General features: G+C 41.1%; 1 protein-coding gene across 1 annotated transcript in view; it reads left to right on the top strand.

Moving 5' to 3' along the window:
• CWC27 (CWC27 spliceosome associated cyclophilin) overlaps nucleotides 1–19,573 on the top strand; it is a 340,285-nt gene that overhangs the window by 185,126 nt on the left and 135,586 nt on the right. The gene's annotated exons all lie outside the window — the stretch shown is intronic.

The raw sequence follows: 19,573 nt of genomic DNA on the forward strand, positions 1-19,573 counted from the left end.
TGGAGAGAGTGCCAGCTGAAGAAAAGTGACAATGCTGTCGTCAGCTGAGAGCCAACTATAAAAGGCCCATGGAATATGAGCAGCTGAAATCTCTAGTGTAAGATAGAGGCAGATAACGTTTAACATTCTGACATGTGCAACCTTCTTCAGACCAACTTCTTGTAGGAGAATCTCTCTTGTAGAGGCAATAGCTATTATATTCTCCTTATATTTTCATGGGTTAGGTGCAGATATTTTGGCCTAGGATCCATATTATAGCCCTTCTAGCAGAAAGTCAGTGTGTAGTACCTGGGAATGTCTATATTTTAAAATTACAAATTTAAATTGGAGTGCTTATTTTCACTTTAAACACGCTGCTTGCAGGCTTCAGAAAGCTTAAGCTCTAATTGAAACTTAATAAAAGTATTCTAGCAACTTTTTTTTTTTAAAGTGACACCCAACACTCTCATTTAGATCTGCGTTTAACATTCTCAAACTGGAGCTGAAAGTTGCTATACAAGCTTCAACAGAGATGCCAAAAGCTTGCTTTAGGTAATACCCTTTTATAAGTAAAGCCCATATACACTAGGTTCCTCAAAGCAGAACTGTATCTGAGAACCACAAACCAGAAACACTGTTTAATTACATTTTAGTATTCAACGCAAACTCCTGATTCCTCCGTCCATCCACTGAACTTTATTTCTAGCATTTCTGATCATCAGTAAAGGCTCCAGCTTGTCTCCAGGTTTATTTTGCTGAGAAATTGCCCTAAATAACGCCCCCCCCCCCCAGCATTTCTGGCCGCATCCATCTTAAGTAAGGGCAGATGCTTCATAAAGCATATATGTCCTGGAAATTCATCTGCCCTTAGCTCAGGCATACAGACCAGGAGGGTGTGCATAGGTGAGAAAACCCCTCCTGAAGACTCCTAGTATTTATGAAGTAATTTGCCTAGGCAAGAAACCAGGAACAGTAGAAATGTTAAAATAGTTCAAAACAAATAAATATGATATACTTTCCTATCTATTTACTAATGCTAGCAGCATAAGGATTAAAAATAGTCAATGCTGATTAAGTAAAGTTCCACTTTAATGTGCAGTTACCATAAGAGTTATTTTTAGCGCAAAACAAGTGGACAATGTTTTTTTTGGCAGTTTTAACATATTTTTAGTAAAAACATTTTTTAAAAAATCACCTTTTACTATGCTACTTCGAAGGGTTTAGTTCTTCGTTATATGCTAACACAGACTAGTACTGCTGCAGGGCTCCATCCTAGTTGATTGAAGAACAAGATAGGTTTAACAGTTGTTGCTTGCTACTTCCTATTTTGTAGCGCTGATATACGAGACCTCCAAAATCGTGGAAGAAGCCCTCCTTTGCTGTCTATAATGGTGATAAACTTCAAAGTACAGTGTTTCTATGTACCCATCACTAGGATCACAAACTATGAATGTAACATCTGACAAAATACTTATTCCTAAATATGTGATGTCTAGAAATAGTACAGCAAGGCTGACGCCTGCTGTTTCTTTAATTTTTCCACCAGAATTTCCAGGGTGGTAGACTAAAGAAAAAAAAAACAGCACCTACATCATCTAGAACAGCCACTCTTAACTAGGGTTCCTACCGAGGTTGCCAAGGGAATCCTTACTCTGTGGGTTACTGACCTCTCTGATGGTGCCTTCATGGTTTTACATCCAATGCCACCTGGCAGATCTTTTTAGCTGTCTGTAATGCTGGCATTCTGACCATCACTGTAAGAAGGGCATTCTTCCCACTGATCACCAATGCAAGAGGCATTCCCTGAAACCTGAAAACTATTTCAAGGCTTCCTGTGGTTGAGAAAGGTTAGTAAAAAGGATCAGAAGGGCTGTTCTGGAAGCTACTCTGGCTTAATGAGTGGTTATATAGCAGAATGCGACCATAACAGTAAAAACGAATATACTGTGCTTTTGTGTATTCTATTCTCTTATATATTTGTGACAGACACATTCCTCAATTTGGCAACACAGTTTGGGAAACACGTAACAGTAAAATCTTTGCTGCATGGGAAAGACATAATTACTGGGAGTGCACCAAAATGAAATCTGTGGACCAAAAACAAAAATCCAGGATGCTTTTGGCCAAAAAAACAAAACTGACATGGACACTTTTTTTTTTTAAATATATTTTTTAGACTTAATGGTATGATATTTGACTTTTTAACCCCATTCATGCCTAAGGTTTTTTCTGACACTTGTTGCTTACAAGTTAAAATCAGTATTTTTTCCTAGAAAATTACAGAACCCCCAAACATTATATATAGATATAGATATATATATATATATATATATATATATAATATTTAGCAGAGGCCCTAGTGAATAAAATGGCGATAGTTGAAATATGTTATTTCACACTGTATTTGCGCAGAGACCCTAGAGAATAAAATGGTGATCGATGCAATATTTTTTGTGACACTGTATTTGCTTAGCGGCCTTTCAAATTCAGTTTTGTTTGGAAGAAATACACTTTCATGAAATAAAACACTGTTTACATTTGTGGGTGCGACTTATGTATGCGTTCGCAAAGGATGGGGCGCTTTAACTATTTATTCATTTTCTATATTGTCCCATTAAATTTTTTATTTCTGATCACTTTTATTGCTGTCACAAGGAATGTAAACATCCCTTGTGACAGTAATAGTCAGTGACAGGTACTCGTTTTGAAGGGGTCTTTGATCTATAAGACCCCAAATCCCTCCTTTGCACTTAAAAGCATTCAAAACGCCAAGTTTGGCTGTTTTGCATACTGTAATTTTTAAAAACAAATATAGCGCCTTTAAGGCTCCAGTAAACCGGAAGTGATGTCTTGATGTCACTTCCGGGTTACTAGATTCCGACTTTGTTTGGGTCTCCGGCCAGCTGGCGGATGTGCCTGCTAGTCGCTTGGGCCTCCTGAAGGGACGGGAGAGCCCAGGTGGGCCGTGGGAGGGGGGGGGGGGGGGTGTCCCCTCCCGCTGCTTGTAATAACAGCCGAGCTGCTGATTAGCCACATCAGTTGTTATTACAAGAAAGCCGACCGTGCCCTCTAAAAAACAAAAAAAAAAACCCCGTACCGGGGTGATGCCTGCAGGAACTGCAGGCCACATATTTGCGTTGTCGGCTTTACGGGGGTCAATTAATATTATGAGTTTAAATGAATATGAATTTCTTTTTGCCCATTATTGCCACGTTTTTTTTTTCTATTTTCAGGCAATACATTTCGGTGGCCATTATCAGCACCTTTTTTTTTTCTAATGGCAAAACGCTGATAACCCTATTTTTGGCCGATAGTTTTTGGTGGCTGATAGATCGGTGCATCCCTAATAAATGGTTTATGTGATAGAAGCATGATCAGCTGACATAGAACTTTTTCTGCTATATCTTCTTGTTTATCTTAAATCGTACCCTGCACTCTGAGCAAGGTCTGCCTTTTTAATGTCGGGGGGGGGGGGGGTGAGTTGGTTAACATAATTGCCTTTCCTCCACCTTCTGAGGTGCCGTCATCATTCTGAAGAAATCCCAGGGGAAGCCAACAACTATAAATATCTCCAGACATCACTGCAGCACAGTGCAGGATCATCATCTTCTGAGATTTGGATTAGCTAATATGCCTTGGGATTTCATTGGGAGGATGACGATGTTTCCCTCATCTAAGTACTACAGGTGGAAGAGGGGGAAAATAGCATATTATCAATCCCCCCCCCCAGCAAACAAGCCTATACTTCTATGCGGTGACCCATTTAATGGTTCCCTTTCATCACTTGGGTAAGTGGCCACATTGGCCAGTTATCCAGTATTTAAGCCATAGCTGCCTATCTTTTTCCTTACACCAACTGGGATGAGTCTAAAATTGAGCATGCATTTAATAACCTTTTTCTTCTATATCGGTGAATGGAGTTTGCTTTGAAAGAGCTGTGTAGACTTTGTTTCAACACAATAGATTGACACAATTAACCTTATAGATTTTCAGGAACTGAAATCCACGTTCCGAATAGGATTACTCAAAGTACAAAAGGATCAACAAAATGCTATGATAACATACGCATTCCTTTTGAATTGCTATCCTCAAGTGACCTGAGATTTCCCTGGTATTTCTACACATGTGGTACATAAAAAAGAAATGAATTTCATAAACCCAAGAAATGCTTGAGCACGTTTTTATAAGCAAGCTAAGATGTTCCAGGCTGCATTGTCTTGTGCATAAAGGTCTGGAATTTTGTAATTGTCTTTGAAAAGGATGGAAGATATTGTAATTACACTGATATGTACAGTTCTCAGTAGTCTGTTTCAGCAATAAATTACTGTTATTTTCTAGATAATGTAAATTGTAGGAGAAATTTTACTGAGTTTATAATGGCCCCCATTTGTGGAAAAGTGGAGACTATTCTTCGCTGTATTTTATTATGTTATATCTATTTATGAGCTAATGGAATTAAAATAAAAAATGTCATGTGTCTTTTTTTCCAAGGCAGGGCATACAGTTGAAAGGTACTTGTCACGCACACCTTAAATACAGTCATTTTTGTTCTTGATGACTTCATTTGTAAAACGTCAGCTGAGCATTCTGAAATATTAATCCAACTTGCATATTGACTGTATTTTTTTTGTATAGAAATACTGTTTGGTATGCATTGACATTTGCTTTTTTTTTTAACTTAAACTATAATCTGATCACCTGTTGCACCACCATACACTGGTCAGCTTATTAAAATACCTCTTGGCCGATACTCTCAACACAACTGTCAGGTGCGGGTGTTAGTAGAATTATTTATATTTCTTTTTTTATTTGAGATAAAGTATGTGGAAGAGATAAGCTTGTTCTAACTAATGTTCTTGTGTATTAAAGGCTAGGTTCACCTGAAAAATAAATAAATAAATGCAAAGTTTTGCAGGGAAAAAAGTGCACTTATATATTTAACCTGCATAGAATTGCACCTGTGACCATTGGATCTCGGGTGCAATGTTAGGCTCCTGCAGACGCTTCATCCAGATTTTTGCCCATACCTCTGTACGCATGTTCAGTTAGAAAGCTGAAGGAAGTATCAATGGAATAAGAAAAAATAAAGTCCATCTGCTACATTGGTGATGGGGACGTGTAGTTTATTCATCCACAGATCTCTGTGAATAAATGAATGATGCGGCTTTCTGGGCAGAGCCCCTCAGAACTGAGGCAGAGGAACCCTCACATGCTGTCATGGACGGGGTACAGGGGATAGGGGGGGAGGCGTTTCAGAACATGTTACACCAATACAGGTGCAACTTAGTCTTTAACCACTTCCTGTCCAGTGACGTATGGAAGTTTGTGTATGATACTAAGCTAAGCAGGGCAATAACTTCTCCGCAGGACGTGGAAACCTTGCAAAAAGATCTGAACAAATTAATGGTGTGGGCAATTACATGGCAAATGAGGTTCAATGTAGAAAAATGTAAAATAATGCATTTGGGTGGCAAAAATAGGAATGCAATCTATACACTGAGGGGAGAACCTCTGGGGTAATCTAGGATGGGAAAGGGATCTGGGGGTCCTAGTAGATGATAGGCTCAGCAAACAGAATATTGGCATACATTAAAAAGAGGATCAACTACAGAGATAAAACAATAATTCTCCCGCTCTACAAGACTCTGGTCCGGCCGCACCTAGAGTATGCTGTCCAGTTCTGGGCACTAGTCCTCAGGAAGGATCTGATTTCAATGTACAAAAATCCAAACTGGTGACTCCACAATAGGGATAAAACTTTTTTGCGGAAGGGAGTTTAACAAGACTCCTGGTCAGTCATTAAAATTGGAAGAAAAGAGGTTTTAACCTTGAACTATGTAGAGGGTTCTTTACTGTAAGAGTGGCAAGAATGTGGAATTCCCTTCCACAGGCGGTGGTCTTAGCGGGGGGCATCGATAGTTTCAAGAAACTATTAGATAAGCACCTGAACGACGCAATATACAGGGATATACAATGTAATACTGACATATAATCACACACATAGGTTGGACTTGATGGACTTGTGTCTTTTGACCTCACCTACTATGTAACTATATCTGCAGCTGCAGGCATCACCCCGGCATAGTTTTTTTTTTTTGAGCGGCTTACCAGCTTGGTTGCTATTACAATGACATTCCCCCCACTCTCCCCCTCCCGCCACAGCTCTCCTGGGCTCTCCCATCCCACTGGTCAGACCCGAGCGACCAGACAGTGCATCCCCCGGCTGCCTGGACAGCCAAACAAAGCCTGTATCGGCTTTGATTGGCTGTTCATAATGGTTAACCCGGAAGCGATGAGATGACATTACTTCTGGTTTACTCAGAAACGCTAATCTTGGTGTTTTTAATGCTTTTAAGTGTAAAGGAGGGATTTGGGGTCTTATAGACCCCAGATCTCTCCATGAAGAGGACCTGTCACATGCCTATTGCTGTTACTAGGATGTTTACAATCCTTGTGACAGCAATAAATAAAAAATAAAGCAACAGTGTAAAAATCAAAATAAAATAAATAATGAAAAAAAAAAAATGTAAAGAGCTCCCGTCCTCCCGTACTTGTACACAAAGGCGAACGTGTGCTTTGGTCACAAATTTCAGATCATGGACAGTAATTCTAGCACTAGACCTCCTCTGTAAATCTAAAGTGGTAACCTGTAAAGGCTTTTTCAGCGTCTCCTATGGATAATAAAATTTATGTTGTTTGTCACCATTGCACCGAGATGCTCAATTTTAATGACATGTTTTCTATCTATTTACTCAGCATAACTTAATATTTTATCATTTACAAAAAGTGGTTTATATATTTGGGGTTTTTTTTTTTTTTTTGCAATAAAATGTAAAAAAAAAAAAAAAATTCTCAAATAATTGCATTTGAAAAAAATACTGCGTGACAAAAAATATAATGTTTGGGGGTTCCAAGCAATTTTCTAGCAAAAAATACCGATTGTTACATGTTAACAAAAGGTGGCAGAAAAGGACCAGACTGGAAGTGGTTAAAGTGGAACTTCAATAAAAATAAAAAACTGCATAGATGTTGCAGTCTGTCAATTAGCATTAAAGCCCAACTCCAGGAACATCCTTGCAGTGGGATCCTCCTCCCCCCGCACTGCAAGGATCAAGTGTTTGCTTAGTCTATATGGTAAGTATAATAAGAGGTAAATACTTACCTTATGCCTCCCTCCAACAATGTCTCTCTAGTGCTGCAACTGGTCTCCCGCAGCCTGCTCTGTAAGCTCTGACTGGCTCTCGCTGCACTCCAGCCTTCATTACAGGGAAATTTGGTATTGTATGTGATGATGCCCACAAAAAAAAGAGCTTGAACAGAGAAAGAGAGTGCTAGAGCCAGCCATGTAAGGTAAGTGGCAGAGCCTCTTCAACTCTACTCTAAGCATAATGAGCATTTAATTTCTCAATTTGCCTGAAAGTATAACTAAAGGCAAAACTTTTTATTTATTTTTTAGTTTTGAATAGAGTTCAAAGAGTTCAAAGGGATTAGAATACTTGTCTGTTTTTTTCTTTGTTTTGTTTTTTTGCTGTCTGTGCCACCTGTTTACCATTATTCTTGAAAATGTGAAAGTAAAAGAAAATCCCAAATATTGTGTTGTTCCCAGAAGAGTAAATAGGGACACTAGTTCTGGTGACTTGGGGGTCCCCAAGGGATTCCCTTAATTTTCAGGGATTTCCTCTCACTTTCTGTTTGGACATGGGTCAGAAAGTGAAGGGAAATCTCTGCAATGGGACACAGATGGTGGAAAAAAAAAATCTGACAGGGGTTATCTGCGTGGAAGTGGAAGGAAATCGACCAGAGTTGAATGACGCCCTGGAACTTCTCCGGCAGACCAGCTAGAAAGTAAAAAAAAAAGAGAACAGAGAAGGACTAGAGGTCTTCTAGGAAGACCTAAAGAGTTTGGCATAATACAGGTCCGCCATACTTCAACCAAACAGTCAGTTGCCCTGTGAAGGGATCCGACTACCCATCCCGCACCTACAGGGGAACTGCAGCAGCGGGAGAGGTGGAGGCACATGTGGGTCACCCCAGACCCCGACACTCTATGAAAAAATATTGCAAACAAATTGATTATATAAAAAGGAAACTTTTCGGTATACTTGACCTAATAAAACTACAAACGCCCAGTAACTACCTGCCCCCCCCCCCCCCCCCCGAAAGAGTTGGGGATGAAGGCAGTCATCAGGTGCGGATAGCGTGGAAGATTGAGTCTGCTGGAGGACCCGTCTTCCAGTTTTTCGGGTAGCTGACATTTGCTTGAGGCTGGAACCGTAGTCCATGTGAGCACAGTGAACCAGACACAGAGAACAAAAATAGAACCATGAACGGTACAAAAAACAGAAAACAGTTGCCACTTGGGTTAGGAGCTTCCAGCTCCATCTGTGGGTAAATTCTCCCTCGAAGTTGAGGGGGGAAAAGGGTTGTAGGTAGAAAGTAGTGCTTGCCTGTCCTCTTAGGGGGGTTTGCTGTCCTTCGAACGTTTGTGCTGACCTTTGTTCTAGACCGGGGAGATCAGGCTTGTTGGCGGGGGACGTTTAGATGAACTCGCTGCTGCAGCTGCATTGGCGCAATCCATGGGCGCTTCCTGCAAAATGAGCTAGAAGCTGAGTAGGGTCTTCTGGCCATCCGCAAAGCTTGAGAATGAGTGTGTTTTGCCATTTAAATTTAATTTCACGGCAAACGGAAAGGCCCATTTATATTTAATGTCCCGTTGTGAAAGGACCGTTAAAAGTGGTTTCAGAGATCTCCGCTTCTGAATCGTTGATGGGGAGAGGTCAGCAAAAATTTGGACCTGGTGGCCCTGGCATGTTACCTCCTTCACTGCAAAGAAGTGGGGCTTTATAACAATGTCTCTGGGGGATCCGTCCTTCCTGGGGGGACCCAGGGCTCTGTGAGCTCTGTCTAATTCCAGGCGGTGAGGAGGAATATCGGGGATTAGGACCTTGATGAGGTCGTGGACTGCGGCGTTCACGTCCTTGACAGTTTCAGGCAGGCCACGCAGTCTGAAGTTATATCTTCTGGACCAATTTTCCAGGTTGTCGATTCTGGATAGGGCCGTGTCAAGCTGATCTTGGAGGACCTGTATATGGTTGGAGTTTTGGTTGGTTCTGGATACAATGAAGTCCAATTTGCTCTCTATGGTCTCCATTCTAGTTCCCAAGTTTTGAAAGTCAGATTTAATGTGCCTGGTTATTTGGGCTGCTGTGCTGGCCAGGCCCCTCTCCAGGAGCTCGGAGAACCTGAGGAACAGGTCTGGAGGCGGTGTGAAAAGGTCATGGTCCAGGTATCCTGGGGATGGGGAGGCCCTCAGATGTAGGCCCAAGAGGAGGAAAGATCAAACTCCTCCATGGTGCGGCCCAGCAGGGACTCTGTAGAGGCCGGTGAGGGAGCCTGGGTAGGCAGGTGGTAGCCCTGTGTCACTTGTGAGTAAGTGAGGATGTCTGGGGCTTGTCCATGTTTCAGAGTGTCTTCCTGAGGGGCCTCGTGTAGCTGTGTGCTCGTGGTTGCACCCTCCCCTGACCGCGAGTCCATTTGCGGCCCGAGATCTCTCCTGGCAGGCAGAGCGGACATTCAGGGGTGTGCGTGGGGTCTCCGGTGCTCTGTGGCACTCGTACCTCTCAGTGGCGGCTGTGTAGGCTGTGGAACGTGCCAGTGGTGCGGAGCTCCTGGCTTACGTGGCCATCTTGGCGCTCCGGCGCATGCGCACCCTCTTTTTTTATTTTAATTTTACTAGTAATGTCGGTGATATGCGATTTTTATCAGGACTGCAACATTGCGGTGGACAGATCGGACACTTGACACCGTTTTGAGACCATTGACATTTATACAGTGATCAGTCATATAAAAATGCACTCATTACTGTGTAAACTGTCACTGGTACTGAAGGGGTTAACACTAGGGGGCAATAAAGGGATTAAATGTGTTTCTAACTGTATGGGGATGGGACTGACTAGAGGAGGAGACATATCTCTGTTCCTACTTAGTGGGAACAGACGATCTGTCTCTTCTCTCCTGACTGAATGGGAATGTGTGTGTGTGTGTTTACACACACACACATCCCCATTCTGGCTCTCATGCCTGCGATTGCGTGTGGCCAGCGGACATCGCGTCCCCCGCCCACACGCATCGGGGCCCCCACCGTGCAGCAGGCACGCTCGCCTGCTACAGCTATTTAATGGGCCGACGTGCAGCTATGGCGATTCACGGGAATGTGCCGGCCTGCCGCAGTATAATGGAGGCGGCTGGTCGGCATATAGTATGCGGTAAATGCCAAATTGAGTGAGAAACTGCATTACTTATGGATATAACTGGAGGTGATCACATCTTGGGCTTATATAACTGGACTTAAAGTGTCCACATCTAAAGAATCAGTACGATTGTGGACAGCCTGTTCCCTTCCAGCTGCATAGTTGCATAGCTGCTTTGCCTCTATACTACCGTATAAGGCACTAAAGCTGCATGGTTAATCACTAAGAATCGAGACCGCAATTTTTTCCCCCCTTGCGATCTTAACAAAGCATTTTCCGGATGCTTTCTATGCAGAGAATTCTCTGCTCAAGCCGACAGCTGTCAAAAAAAAATAAAATAAAATAAAAAAAAACAGGCGGTCTGCCAAGTATCACAACATTCCTCAGCCGTGGAGCGAACTATAAACATTGTAACGTTTTGTTATTTAGATCAAAGGAATGAACTTCTGTTCTGTATGTAAGTGAGAGAAATTTAACCACTTAAAGACTAAACCTTTTTATGACACTTGTTGGTTTCAAGTTAAATCATTATTTTTTGCTAGAAAAATATATAAATATATATATATATATATATATATATATATATATACCCTAGAGAATATAATGGTGGTTTTTGTAATATTTTATGTCACGCTGTATTTGCGCAGCAGTCTTTCAAATACAATTTTTTGGGAAAAAAATACACTTTAATAAAAACTATACTAAACAGTAAAGTTAGCCTAATTTTTTGTTTAATGTGAAAGATGATGATAAGAATCATGAGGGAATTGTGATCTTTATTCTAAGCAAAAAAAATTGTGATTCTCATTTTGGCCAGAATCGTGCAGCTCTATAAGGCACTCTGTGGACACTACAAGGCTTCATCTGGCTTCCTAAAGCATGGCTTACCAACAATGCTAGCCTGCCCATTCATGCACGATTTACTTTCCTAGTGTAGATTAGATTCAAAGCCAACTTACCATGACAAGCAGTATCTCACTCCAATAACCATGTGTAAAGAAAAGTGAAAACTTATCAAAAGATCGTAATTTCAAGTACCTATACCCAAGGAGGTCCTTCATGGGTTTGGGTACTTTAAATTACTTTATCTTTTGATTAGTTTGTGACACCTCCATTTATATCCTTGAATTATGAGTTTTTTCACTCAATTTGGCATTTACAGCATACTATATGGCGCTATTTTTGAAATTTTAATTGGGTTGAATAAAATTGATGTTTTTAGCCCAGCACCCCTGTTCCAAGAAGGTTTTTTCCATTTTCTAATGGTTAGTGGGGTCAAATCTACATTATTTTTCTCGAACAATGAAATATGTAACAGCAAATGTAGTTTTCATTCAGGAAAGTGCATTCACTCCAAATCAAATGTTAAAAGTAACCTTTTTCTTTTTAAGTAATTTTGAATGACATTTGTCATGTCATTTAATATACAGTGGTGTGAAAAAGTGTTTGCCCCCTTCCTCATTTCCTGTTCCTTTGCATGTTTGTCACACTTAAGTGTTTCGGAACATCAAACCAATTTAAACAATAGTCAAGGACAACACAAGTAAACACAAAATGCAATTTGTAAATGAAGGTGTTTATTATTAAAGGTGAAAAAAAATCCAAACCATCATGGCCCTGTGTGAAAAAGTGATTGCCCCCCTTGTTAAAACATACTATAACTGTGGTTGTCCACACCTGAGTTCAATTTCTCTAGCCACACCCAGGCCTGATTATTGCCACACCTGTTCACAATCAAGGCATCACTTAAATAGGAGCTGCTTGACACAGTAAGGTCCACCAGAAGATCCTTAAAAGCTACACATCATGCCGAGACCCAAAGAAATTCAGGAACAATTGAGAAAGAAAGTAATTGAGATCTATCAGTCTGGAAAGGGTTATAAAGCCATTTCCAAAGCTTTGGGAATCCAGCGAACCACAGTGAGAGCCATTATCCACAAATGGCGAAGACATGGAACAGTGGTGAACCTTCCCAGGAGTGGCCGGCCGCCCAAAATTACCCCAAGAGCGCAGCGACGACTCATCCAAGAGGTCACAAAAGACCCCACAACAACGTCCAAGGAACTGCAGGCCTCACTTGCCTCAGTTAAGGTCAGCGTTCATGCCTCCACCATCAGGAAAAGACTGGGCAAAAATGGCCTGCATGGCAGAGTTCCAAGGAGAAAACCACTGCTGAGCAAAAAGAACATCAAAGCTCGTCTCAATTTCTCCACAACACATCTTGATGATCCCCAAGACTTTTGGGACAACATTCTGTGGACCGATGAGACAAAAGTGGAACCCTTTGGAAGGTGTGTGTCCAAGTATATCTGGCGTAGAAGGAACACTGCATTTCATAAAAAGAACATTATACCAACAGTAAAATATGGTGGTGGTAGTGTGATGGTCTGGGGCTGTTTTGCTGCTTCAGGACCTGGAAGACTTGCCGTGATAAAAGGAACTATGAATTCTGCTGTCTACCAAGAGATCCTGAAGGAGAATGTCCGACCATCTGTTCGTGTACTCAAGCTGAAACGAACTTGGGTTCTGCAGCAGGACAAAGATCCTAAACACACCAGCAAGTCCACCACCGAATGGCTGAAGAAAAACAAAATGAAGACTTTGGAGTGGCCTAGCCAAAGTCCTGACCTGAATCCTATTGAGATGTTGTGGTATGACCTTAAAAAGGCAGTTCATGCTCGAAAACCCTCTAATTTAACTGAATTAGGACAATTCTGCAAAGATGAGTAGGCCAAAATTCCTCCAGGGCGCTGTAAAAGCCTCATTGCACGTTATCGCAAACGCTTGGTTGCAGTTGTTGCTGCTAAGGGTGGCCCAACCAGTTATTAGGTTTAGGGGGCAATCACTTTTTCACACAGGGCCATGATGGTTTGGATTTTTTTTCACCTTTAATAATAAACACCTTAATTTACAAATTGCATTTTGTGTTTACTTGTGTTGTCCTTGACTATTGTTTAAATTGGTTTGATGTTCCGAAACACTTAAGTGTGACAAACATGCAAAGGAACAGGAAATGAGGAAGGGGGCAAACACTTTTTCACACCACTGTATACTGATGAGACGCTTGTTCGACCATCTACCAGTGTTTGGCTAGCTTTACCCTTGAATAAAATAGATCTACAATGTTTCTATTCTCTTTTCCCAAATTTTGTATTTAGATACCTACTACGATGGACTAGTAAAATTCATCAGTGTATTACATGGAGCTTTGGGGCTTATTCCAAGTCAGCAACGTTGTCTTCGGTTTTCAGCCTTCTTCTCTTGAATCGGCAGAGGAAGCATGTGAAAGCAATGAGCAAACCTGGTTTCTTGCAATATTCTTGTTGATGTGCCTGATATATCTTAAATACTTATCAATGGAGTTTACATTTTCAGCTCTTTTCAGCAGAAAGGAATGCTAGCTGCAAATGGGTCTGTGAACCTCCGGTGCATTTTGCAGTATTAATAAGGACCATAAACACAAACCAGTATTGCCCAGGCGTGGCTATCTGGCAACTATTGACTGAACCAATTCTGCAAACAAGGCGGAAGTGTGTGTGCCTCTAACACGAGGAACAGGACTGGAGAGAGAGTGTCACTGAGAGTCTGGCTGTAGGGTACCATACAGCAAGAGGAGGGGTGAGAGATATCACTGACACTGCTAACTGTGACCAGTATCCACTGTAACCACCAATGCCTTAGAGTGAAATTTTGCTGATGTGAAGTATTGCAGTGAATTTGAAGTGCTTGTTACAAGTTTTTTACATGTGAGTGCATTACCGAGTGGCTTTTAAGTGTGCTATTAAAGATATTTTATAGTATTACACCATGGGAAGCCTCTGTTTTTCTCTTTGAGGAACTTGGGGAGATAAACCTATTGGAATCTGCAAAGAGGAACTAATACTCTCTGAATACTGTGTGCCGGACATCTGTGATCCTCAATTAAGTAATTTAATACGCTTGTTGAGCCTGGTGCGAGAGTGCTAGGCAATCCATCTGGTGAGTGCTCCATCTATAGGGGGTCACTGTTGGTGTGGTGAAGGATTTTCATCGTTTGGGGACACTGATGAGAAAGCACACAGGAGAAGGGTGTGCTGATTTTCTATTTATCACCACTTGTCGCTCTTCTTGGGACACTTCTATTGAGGACTTGTTTTCTTGCTTTTTTATAGAAAAATTTGTTTTTTTTATATAAAAAATTGCTTTTTCTTTTTTTATGTTAAAAAACACATATGAAGTTGTGGTATACACATTTGCATATTTTTTTGAATATACTGTGTTCCTTAAGGGATATGCACATATTTCAACCTGCTATTTAATAGTTTTTACTCTTGCACATATACTTATTGAGTGAATTAAGGTCATTTGATATTTGATTTATAGAGAGCCAAGACGCTTGTGTACATTGCTGGATCGACAGGGGGTTCAGGTAAGTATTAGGGGGGCTGCTGCACACAGGTTTTTTACCTTCATGCATAGAAAAAAAACCTTGTGCCTTTACAACCAATTTAATCTCCAACATATTACATTTTTGGTTTTGGGTCTTATACAGCTTTAAGGTCAAAAGTAATTGTTTGCAATTAAAGTATATTAGAAAATGACATAACTGATAAATGAGCTACTATAAAAGTGACTAGTCTTTTTTTTTCCACTGTTGACCCTCCAGCTGAACTGTCCTGCATAAAATGCAACATGTTGTATGGTTATATTGATAATCGTATGGTTGGCACATTCCTGAGTGTGTGGTGATATGAAACACAATCAGCATTGCTGTAATACTTTAACAATTGTTAAATGCAGCTGATTTAGTTGAAGCTCAGTGCAGCCTGAAACATTTCTATAAACAGACTACAGTGAATGAGAAAAATGTGCTGACTAGCAGAGGGTGAGTGACAAAGCTCTATTGTTTCTGTGCGGGATGCCTCTAGTGTTCTGGGAAATGAGCCCAGACACAGCAGCTTACCTGTGCTATGTGACCAAGCACGGTCCAGCACAGGGGGCTGACAGCAAGAATACTGTTTTAGTGACTTAGCAATCAGAGGCATTTAGGCGGCTTAAATTCTGCAGTATAGATAAGCATGCCAGGGCAATTTCGTTGAAGATTTCTTGGCATACTTTTTACTAGCTTTGCAGCGCTGCCGTCTTCTAGAATGTCCGTTTCTTTGATGTTAAAAGATTGTACTTGCTGTGTAATGTGCTGTATACACCGATATACCGATTCTTCAGTTTTGCATGTGTGCTCTGTTGAAAACAAAGCTTGTCTATCAAAATTCATAAAAACAATCTTGGTTAAAAAAATGAATAATAAAGTTAACACTTTATTGCTTAAAATTAGATAAAAGCATTCACATTTGGATATAAAAGGTTCTATAGAGGAGTTGAGGGGTAAAGGATCTTGGTTAGCACAGAAAGTATGACATGCAAGTTCAATGGCACTTTGCAGGCCAATAAAACATTTAAAAGTTTTACTAAACCCAGGCCACTGCATTCACTATATCTGGTCTCCCACAATACACATAACATAAAAATGAAATTATTTTAGTAAATATAAACTGCTAAATACCTTTTCTCATCAGCAGTATATAGCAGTCTTGTGATTTCTATCAGTTCCTGGTGAAGCTTGTAGGAGGAGTGTTCATACTGCACTGAGCTGTCCTATGAGGCTGTAGGGCTCCAGGCCCTCTGTCTGGACATGTCTGGGCAGTGGCAATTGGCTCTATGCTGGTCACATGCACTCTTCCAAGGAAAAAAAAACTCTAGCAATACACACCAAACTGAGCACGTGCAGCCTGACTCCAAAGGCTCGGTCTTATTCAGACTTGTCTAGGGGGACAGTGTAGAGAAGGGAGGATCTGTGCATTCAAGATCAAGCAGCCTTTTTACACAATGTGCAGGATTAAGCCCTTATTCCACCATTAGTACAAGCATGCTTTACTGCATACACACTGATTTTACTGTGGCGGGTTTAGTAAACTTTTTAAATGCAAATTTTTGAGTTGGTGACAAGGTCTCTAACTTTTTTTGCTGCCACAGATGTAAGCCTTACTTTGAAAGCAGTGGGATGTTTTTTATGGTGACTTTTCAGACATGGAAGCTGCTCCATACGCATTTAAAAAAAAAACAACCCATACCATCAGAGATACAGGCTTATGAACTGAGCGCTGATAACAAGCAATAAGGTCCCTCTCCGCTTTAGTCCAGAGGACATTTCACCCATGGCTACCAAAAATAATCAAAATTTGTGATTCGTCTGACCACAGAACCATTTTCCACTTTTCAGCAGACCATTTTAAATGAGCTTTGGCTTAGAGACGGTGGCGTTTCTGGATTGTGTTCAGATATGGCTTCTTCTTTGCATGATAGAGCTTTATCTTGCATTTTTTGGATGGTATAACAAACTGTATTCACAGACAGTGATTTTTGGAAGCTGCTCCATACGCATTTAATGCGTATGGAAGCTGCTCCATACGCATTAAAAAAAAAAAAAACCCATACCATCAGAGATACAGGCTTATGAACTGAGCGCTGATAACAAGCCATAAGGTCCGTCTCCGCTTTAGTCCAGAGGACATTTCACCCATGGCTACCAAAAATAATCAAAATTTGTGTTCAGATATGGCTTCTTCTTTGCATGATAGAGCTTTATCTTGCATTTTTTGGATGGCATAACAAACTGTATTCACAGACAGTGATTTTTGGAAGTATTTGTGAGCCCACGCAGTGATATCCATCACAGAATCATGCCTGTTTTTAATGCAGTGCTGCCTGAGGGCCTAACTATCACAGGCATCCAATAGTGTTTTCGACTTGTGCTGAGATTTCTCCAGATTCTCAGAATCTTTTGATAATATTATATACTGTAGATGATGATACAAGGCTTTGCAAATTTACGTTGATGAACATACTAGACACTCTGAGTCTCTAAGATGTTCTTTTTATAACTAATCCTGTTACTGACCTGTTGCCAAATAACCCTAATTGGTTGCAAAATGTTCTTCCAACTCTTCCTCGTTATTACCACTTACAGTGCATCCGGAAAGTATTCACAGCGCTTCAGTTTTTCCACATTTTGTTATGTTACAGCCTTATTCCAAAATGGATTAAATTCATTATTTTCCTCAAAATTCTTCAAACAGTACCCCATAATGGCAACGTGAAAGAAGTGTGTTTGAAATCTTTCCAAATTTATTACAAATAAAAAACAAAAATAAATCCCATGTACATAAGTATTCAAAGCCTTCACTCAATATTTTGTTGAAGCACCTTTGACACCAATTACAGCTTCAAGTCTTTTTGAGTATGATGCTACAAGCTGGGCACACCTATTTTTGGGCAGTTTCTCCCATTCTTCTTTGCAGGCCTCTCAAGCTCAATCAGGTTGGATGGGGAGCGTCTGTGTATAGCCATTTTCAAATCTCTCCAGAGATGTTCAATCAGGGCAAGTCTGGGCTTTGGGCTTTGGTTGGGCCACTCAAGGACATTCACAGAGTTGTCCTGTAGCCACTCCTTTGTTATCTTGGCTGTGTTCTTAGGGTCGTTGTCCTGGAAGATGAACCGTCTGCCCAGTCTGAGGTCCACAGAGCTATGGAGCATGTTTTTCACGAGGATGTCTCTGCACATTGCTGCATTCTTCTTTCCCTCATTCCTGACTAGTCTCCCAGTTCCTGCCACTGAAAAACATCCCCACAGCATGATGCTGTTACCACCATTCTTCACTGTAGGGATGGTATTGGCCAGGTGATGAGCGGTGCCTGGTTTCCTCTGGACAAGATTCTTGCCATTCAGGCCAAACAGTTTGATCTTTGTTTCATCAGACCCGAGAATTTTGTTTCTCATGGTCTGAGAGTCCTTCAGGTGCCTTTTGGCAATCTCCAGGTGGGCTGTCATGTGCCTTTTACTGAGGAGTGGCTTGCATCTGGCTACTCTACCATACAGGCCTAATTGGTGGAGTGCTGCAGAGATGGCTCTTCTTCTCTCAGAGAAATGCTAGAGCTTTGTTAGTGTGACCATCGGGTTCTTAGTCACCTCCCTGACTAAGGCCTTTCTCCCATGATCGCTCAGTTTGGCCGGGCGGCCCACTTTAGGAGTCCTGGGGGTTCCAAATTGCTTTCATTTATGGATTATGGAGGCCACTGTGCTCATCGGGACCTTTAATGCTGAAGAACTTTTTCTGTACCCCAGATCTGTGCCTCAATACAATTCTCTCTGCAGTTTACAGACGATTCCTTGGACTTCATGGCTTGGTTTGTGCTCTGACATTAACTGTTAACTGTGGGACTTTATATAGACGTGTGTGCCTTTTCAATCAACTGAATTTACCACAGGTGGACTCTGATCAAGTTGTAGAAACATTATTGGTACCACATTTGCTTTTTGCCAATCTGTTGGTATCATTCCAGTCCGTAAGCTGTTTTTTAAAATTTAGAGCAATGGTCTGGCTAAAATCTTGGGTGCAAGCAATCTGATCCTGGTGATTTATTTGCATTAAGTTTTTCTAGTCTATTGAGAAGCACAGGGTTCTGTCAGCCACAAGGGTACATTCAGTACAACGTTATTAGCTTGAAAAAAAATAATGTATTTACAATTTCCCTTTTGCATGTTCTAGGCTCAATGGTGGCCTCCTTTCAAGTGGTTACATATGCTCAATTTTACTCCAGGCCATTGCACCTCAAATTTCTAGCAGTGTGTAACAAACAGTCTATGGATCACCCCATGCACCTGTCCCAAGGTTTTCTCTTGGCATGGTGAATCATCAGTCCTTTGCAGAATTCAGGAAGATCCTTCCTCCCTGTGGCCAGGAAGGTGCTCTCAATAGACCCCAGCCTATTCGGCTAGGATAGAGTCCTCAGCTTGCCACCCTGGAACTCAGGAAAGTTGGTGGTGAAGTCATTGGTCCAGGATTCAATCATTTTGACACCACAGCATAGTCCTGGACAAGCCTCTCATACAACGTGAGTGTATTGAGATGGACTCAGGTAAGTATTAGGGGAGCTGCTGCACACAAACCTTCTGCCTTTATAACCAACTTTGCTCCAAGGAATGGGGAAGGGTTAGAGCACTTGTCAGGTTTTACTGCAGTTGGGGGGTCCTTCACTATTTCTCTATTAAAAATTGTTGCCCACAAGACAGGAAGTGAAGGGAAAGCTCTCTCAACAGCAAAACAGACAGAACACACTTTTTTTTGTTGTTAAATGGGGAATGCTAGAACCTTTATCAGTTTTTCTTTCTTGTTGATAAAAAGTCGTATAAAGCTTTCAAATATTGGTAAGAGTATATTGTCAAAACAGAAAGTGAAGGGAACTTTAATGGAGCCCCAGATAGAAGTAAAACCTGACAGTGTTTTTAAAGCTGACCGTACACTAGTA

The sequence above is a fragment of the Lithobates pipiens genome, unplaced genomic scaffold (assembly GCF_037356315.1).
Source record: "Lithobates pipiens isolate NorthernLeopardFrog02 unplaced genomic scaffold, aLitPip1_a1.2 Scaffold_3, whole genome shotgun sequence".
Taxonomy (NCBI): Eukaryota; Metazoa; Chordata; class Amphibia; order Anura; family Ranidae; genus Lithobates; species Lithobates pipiens.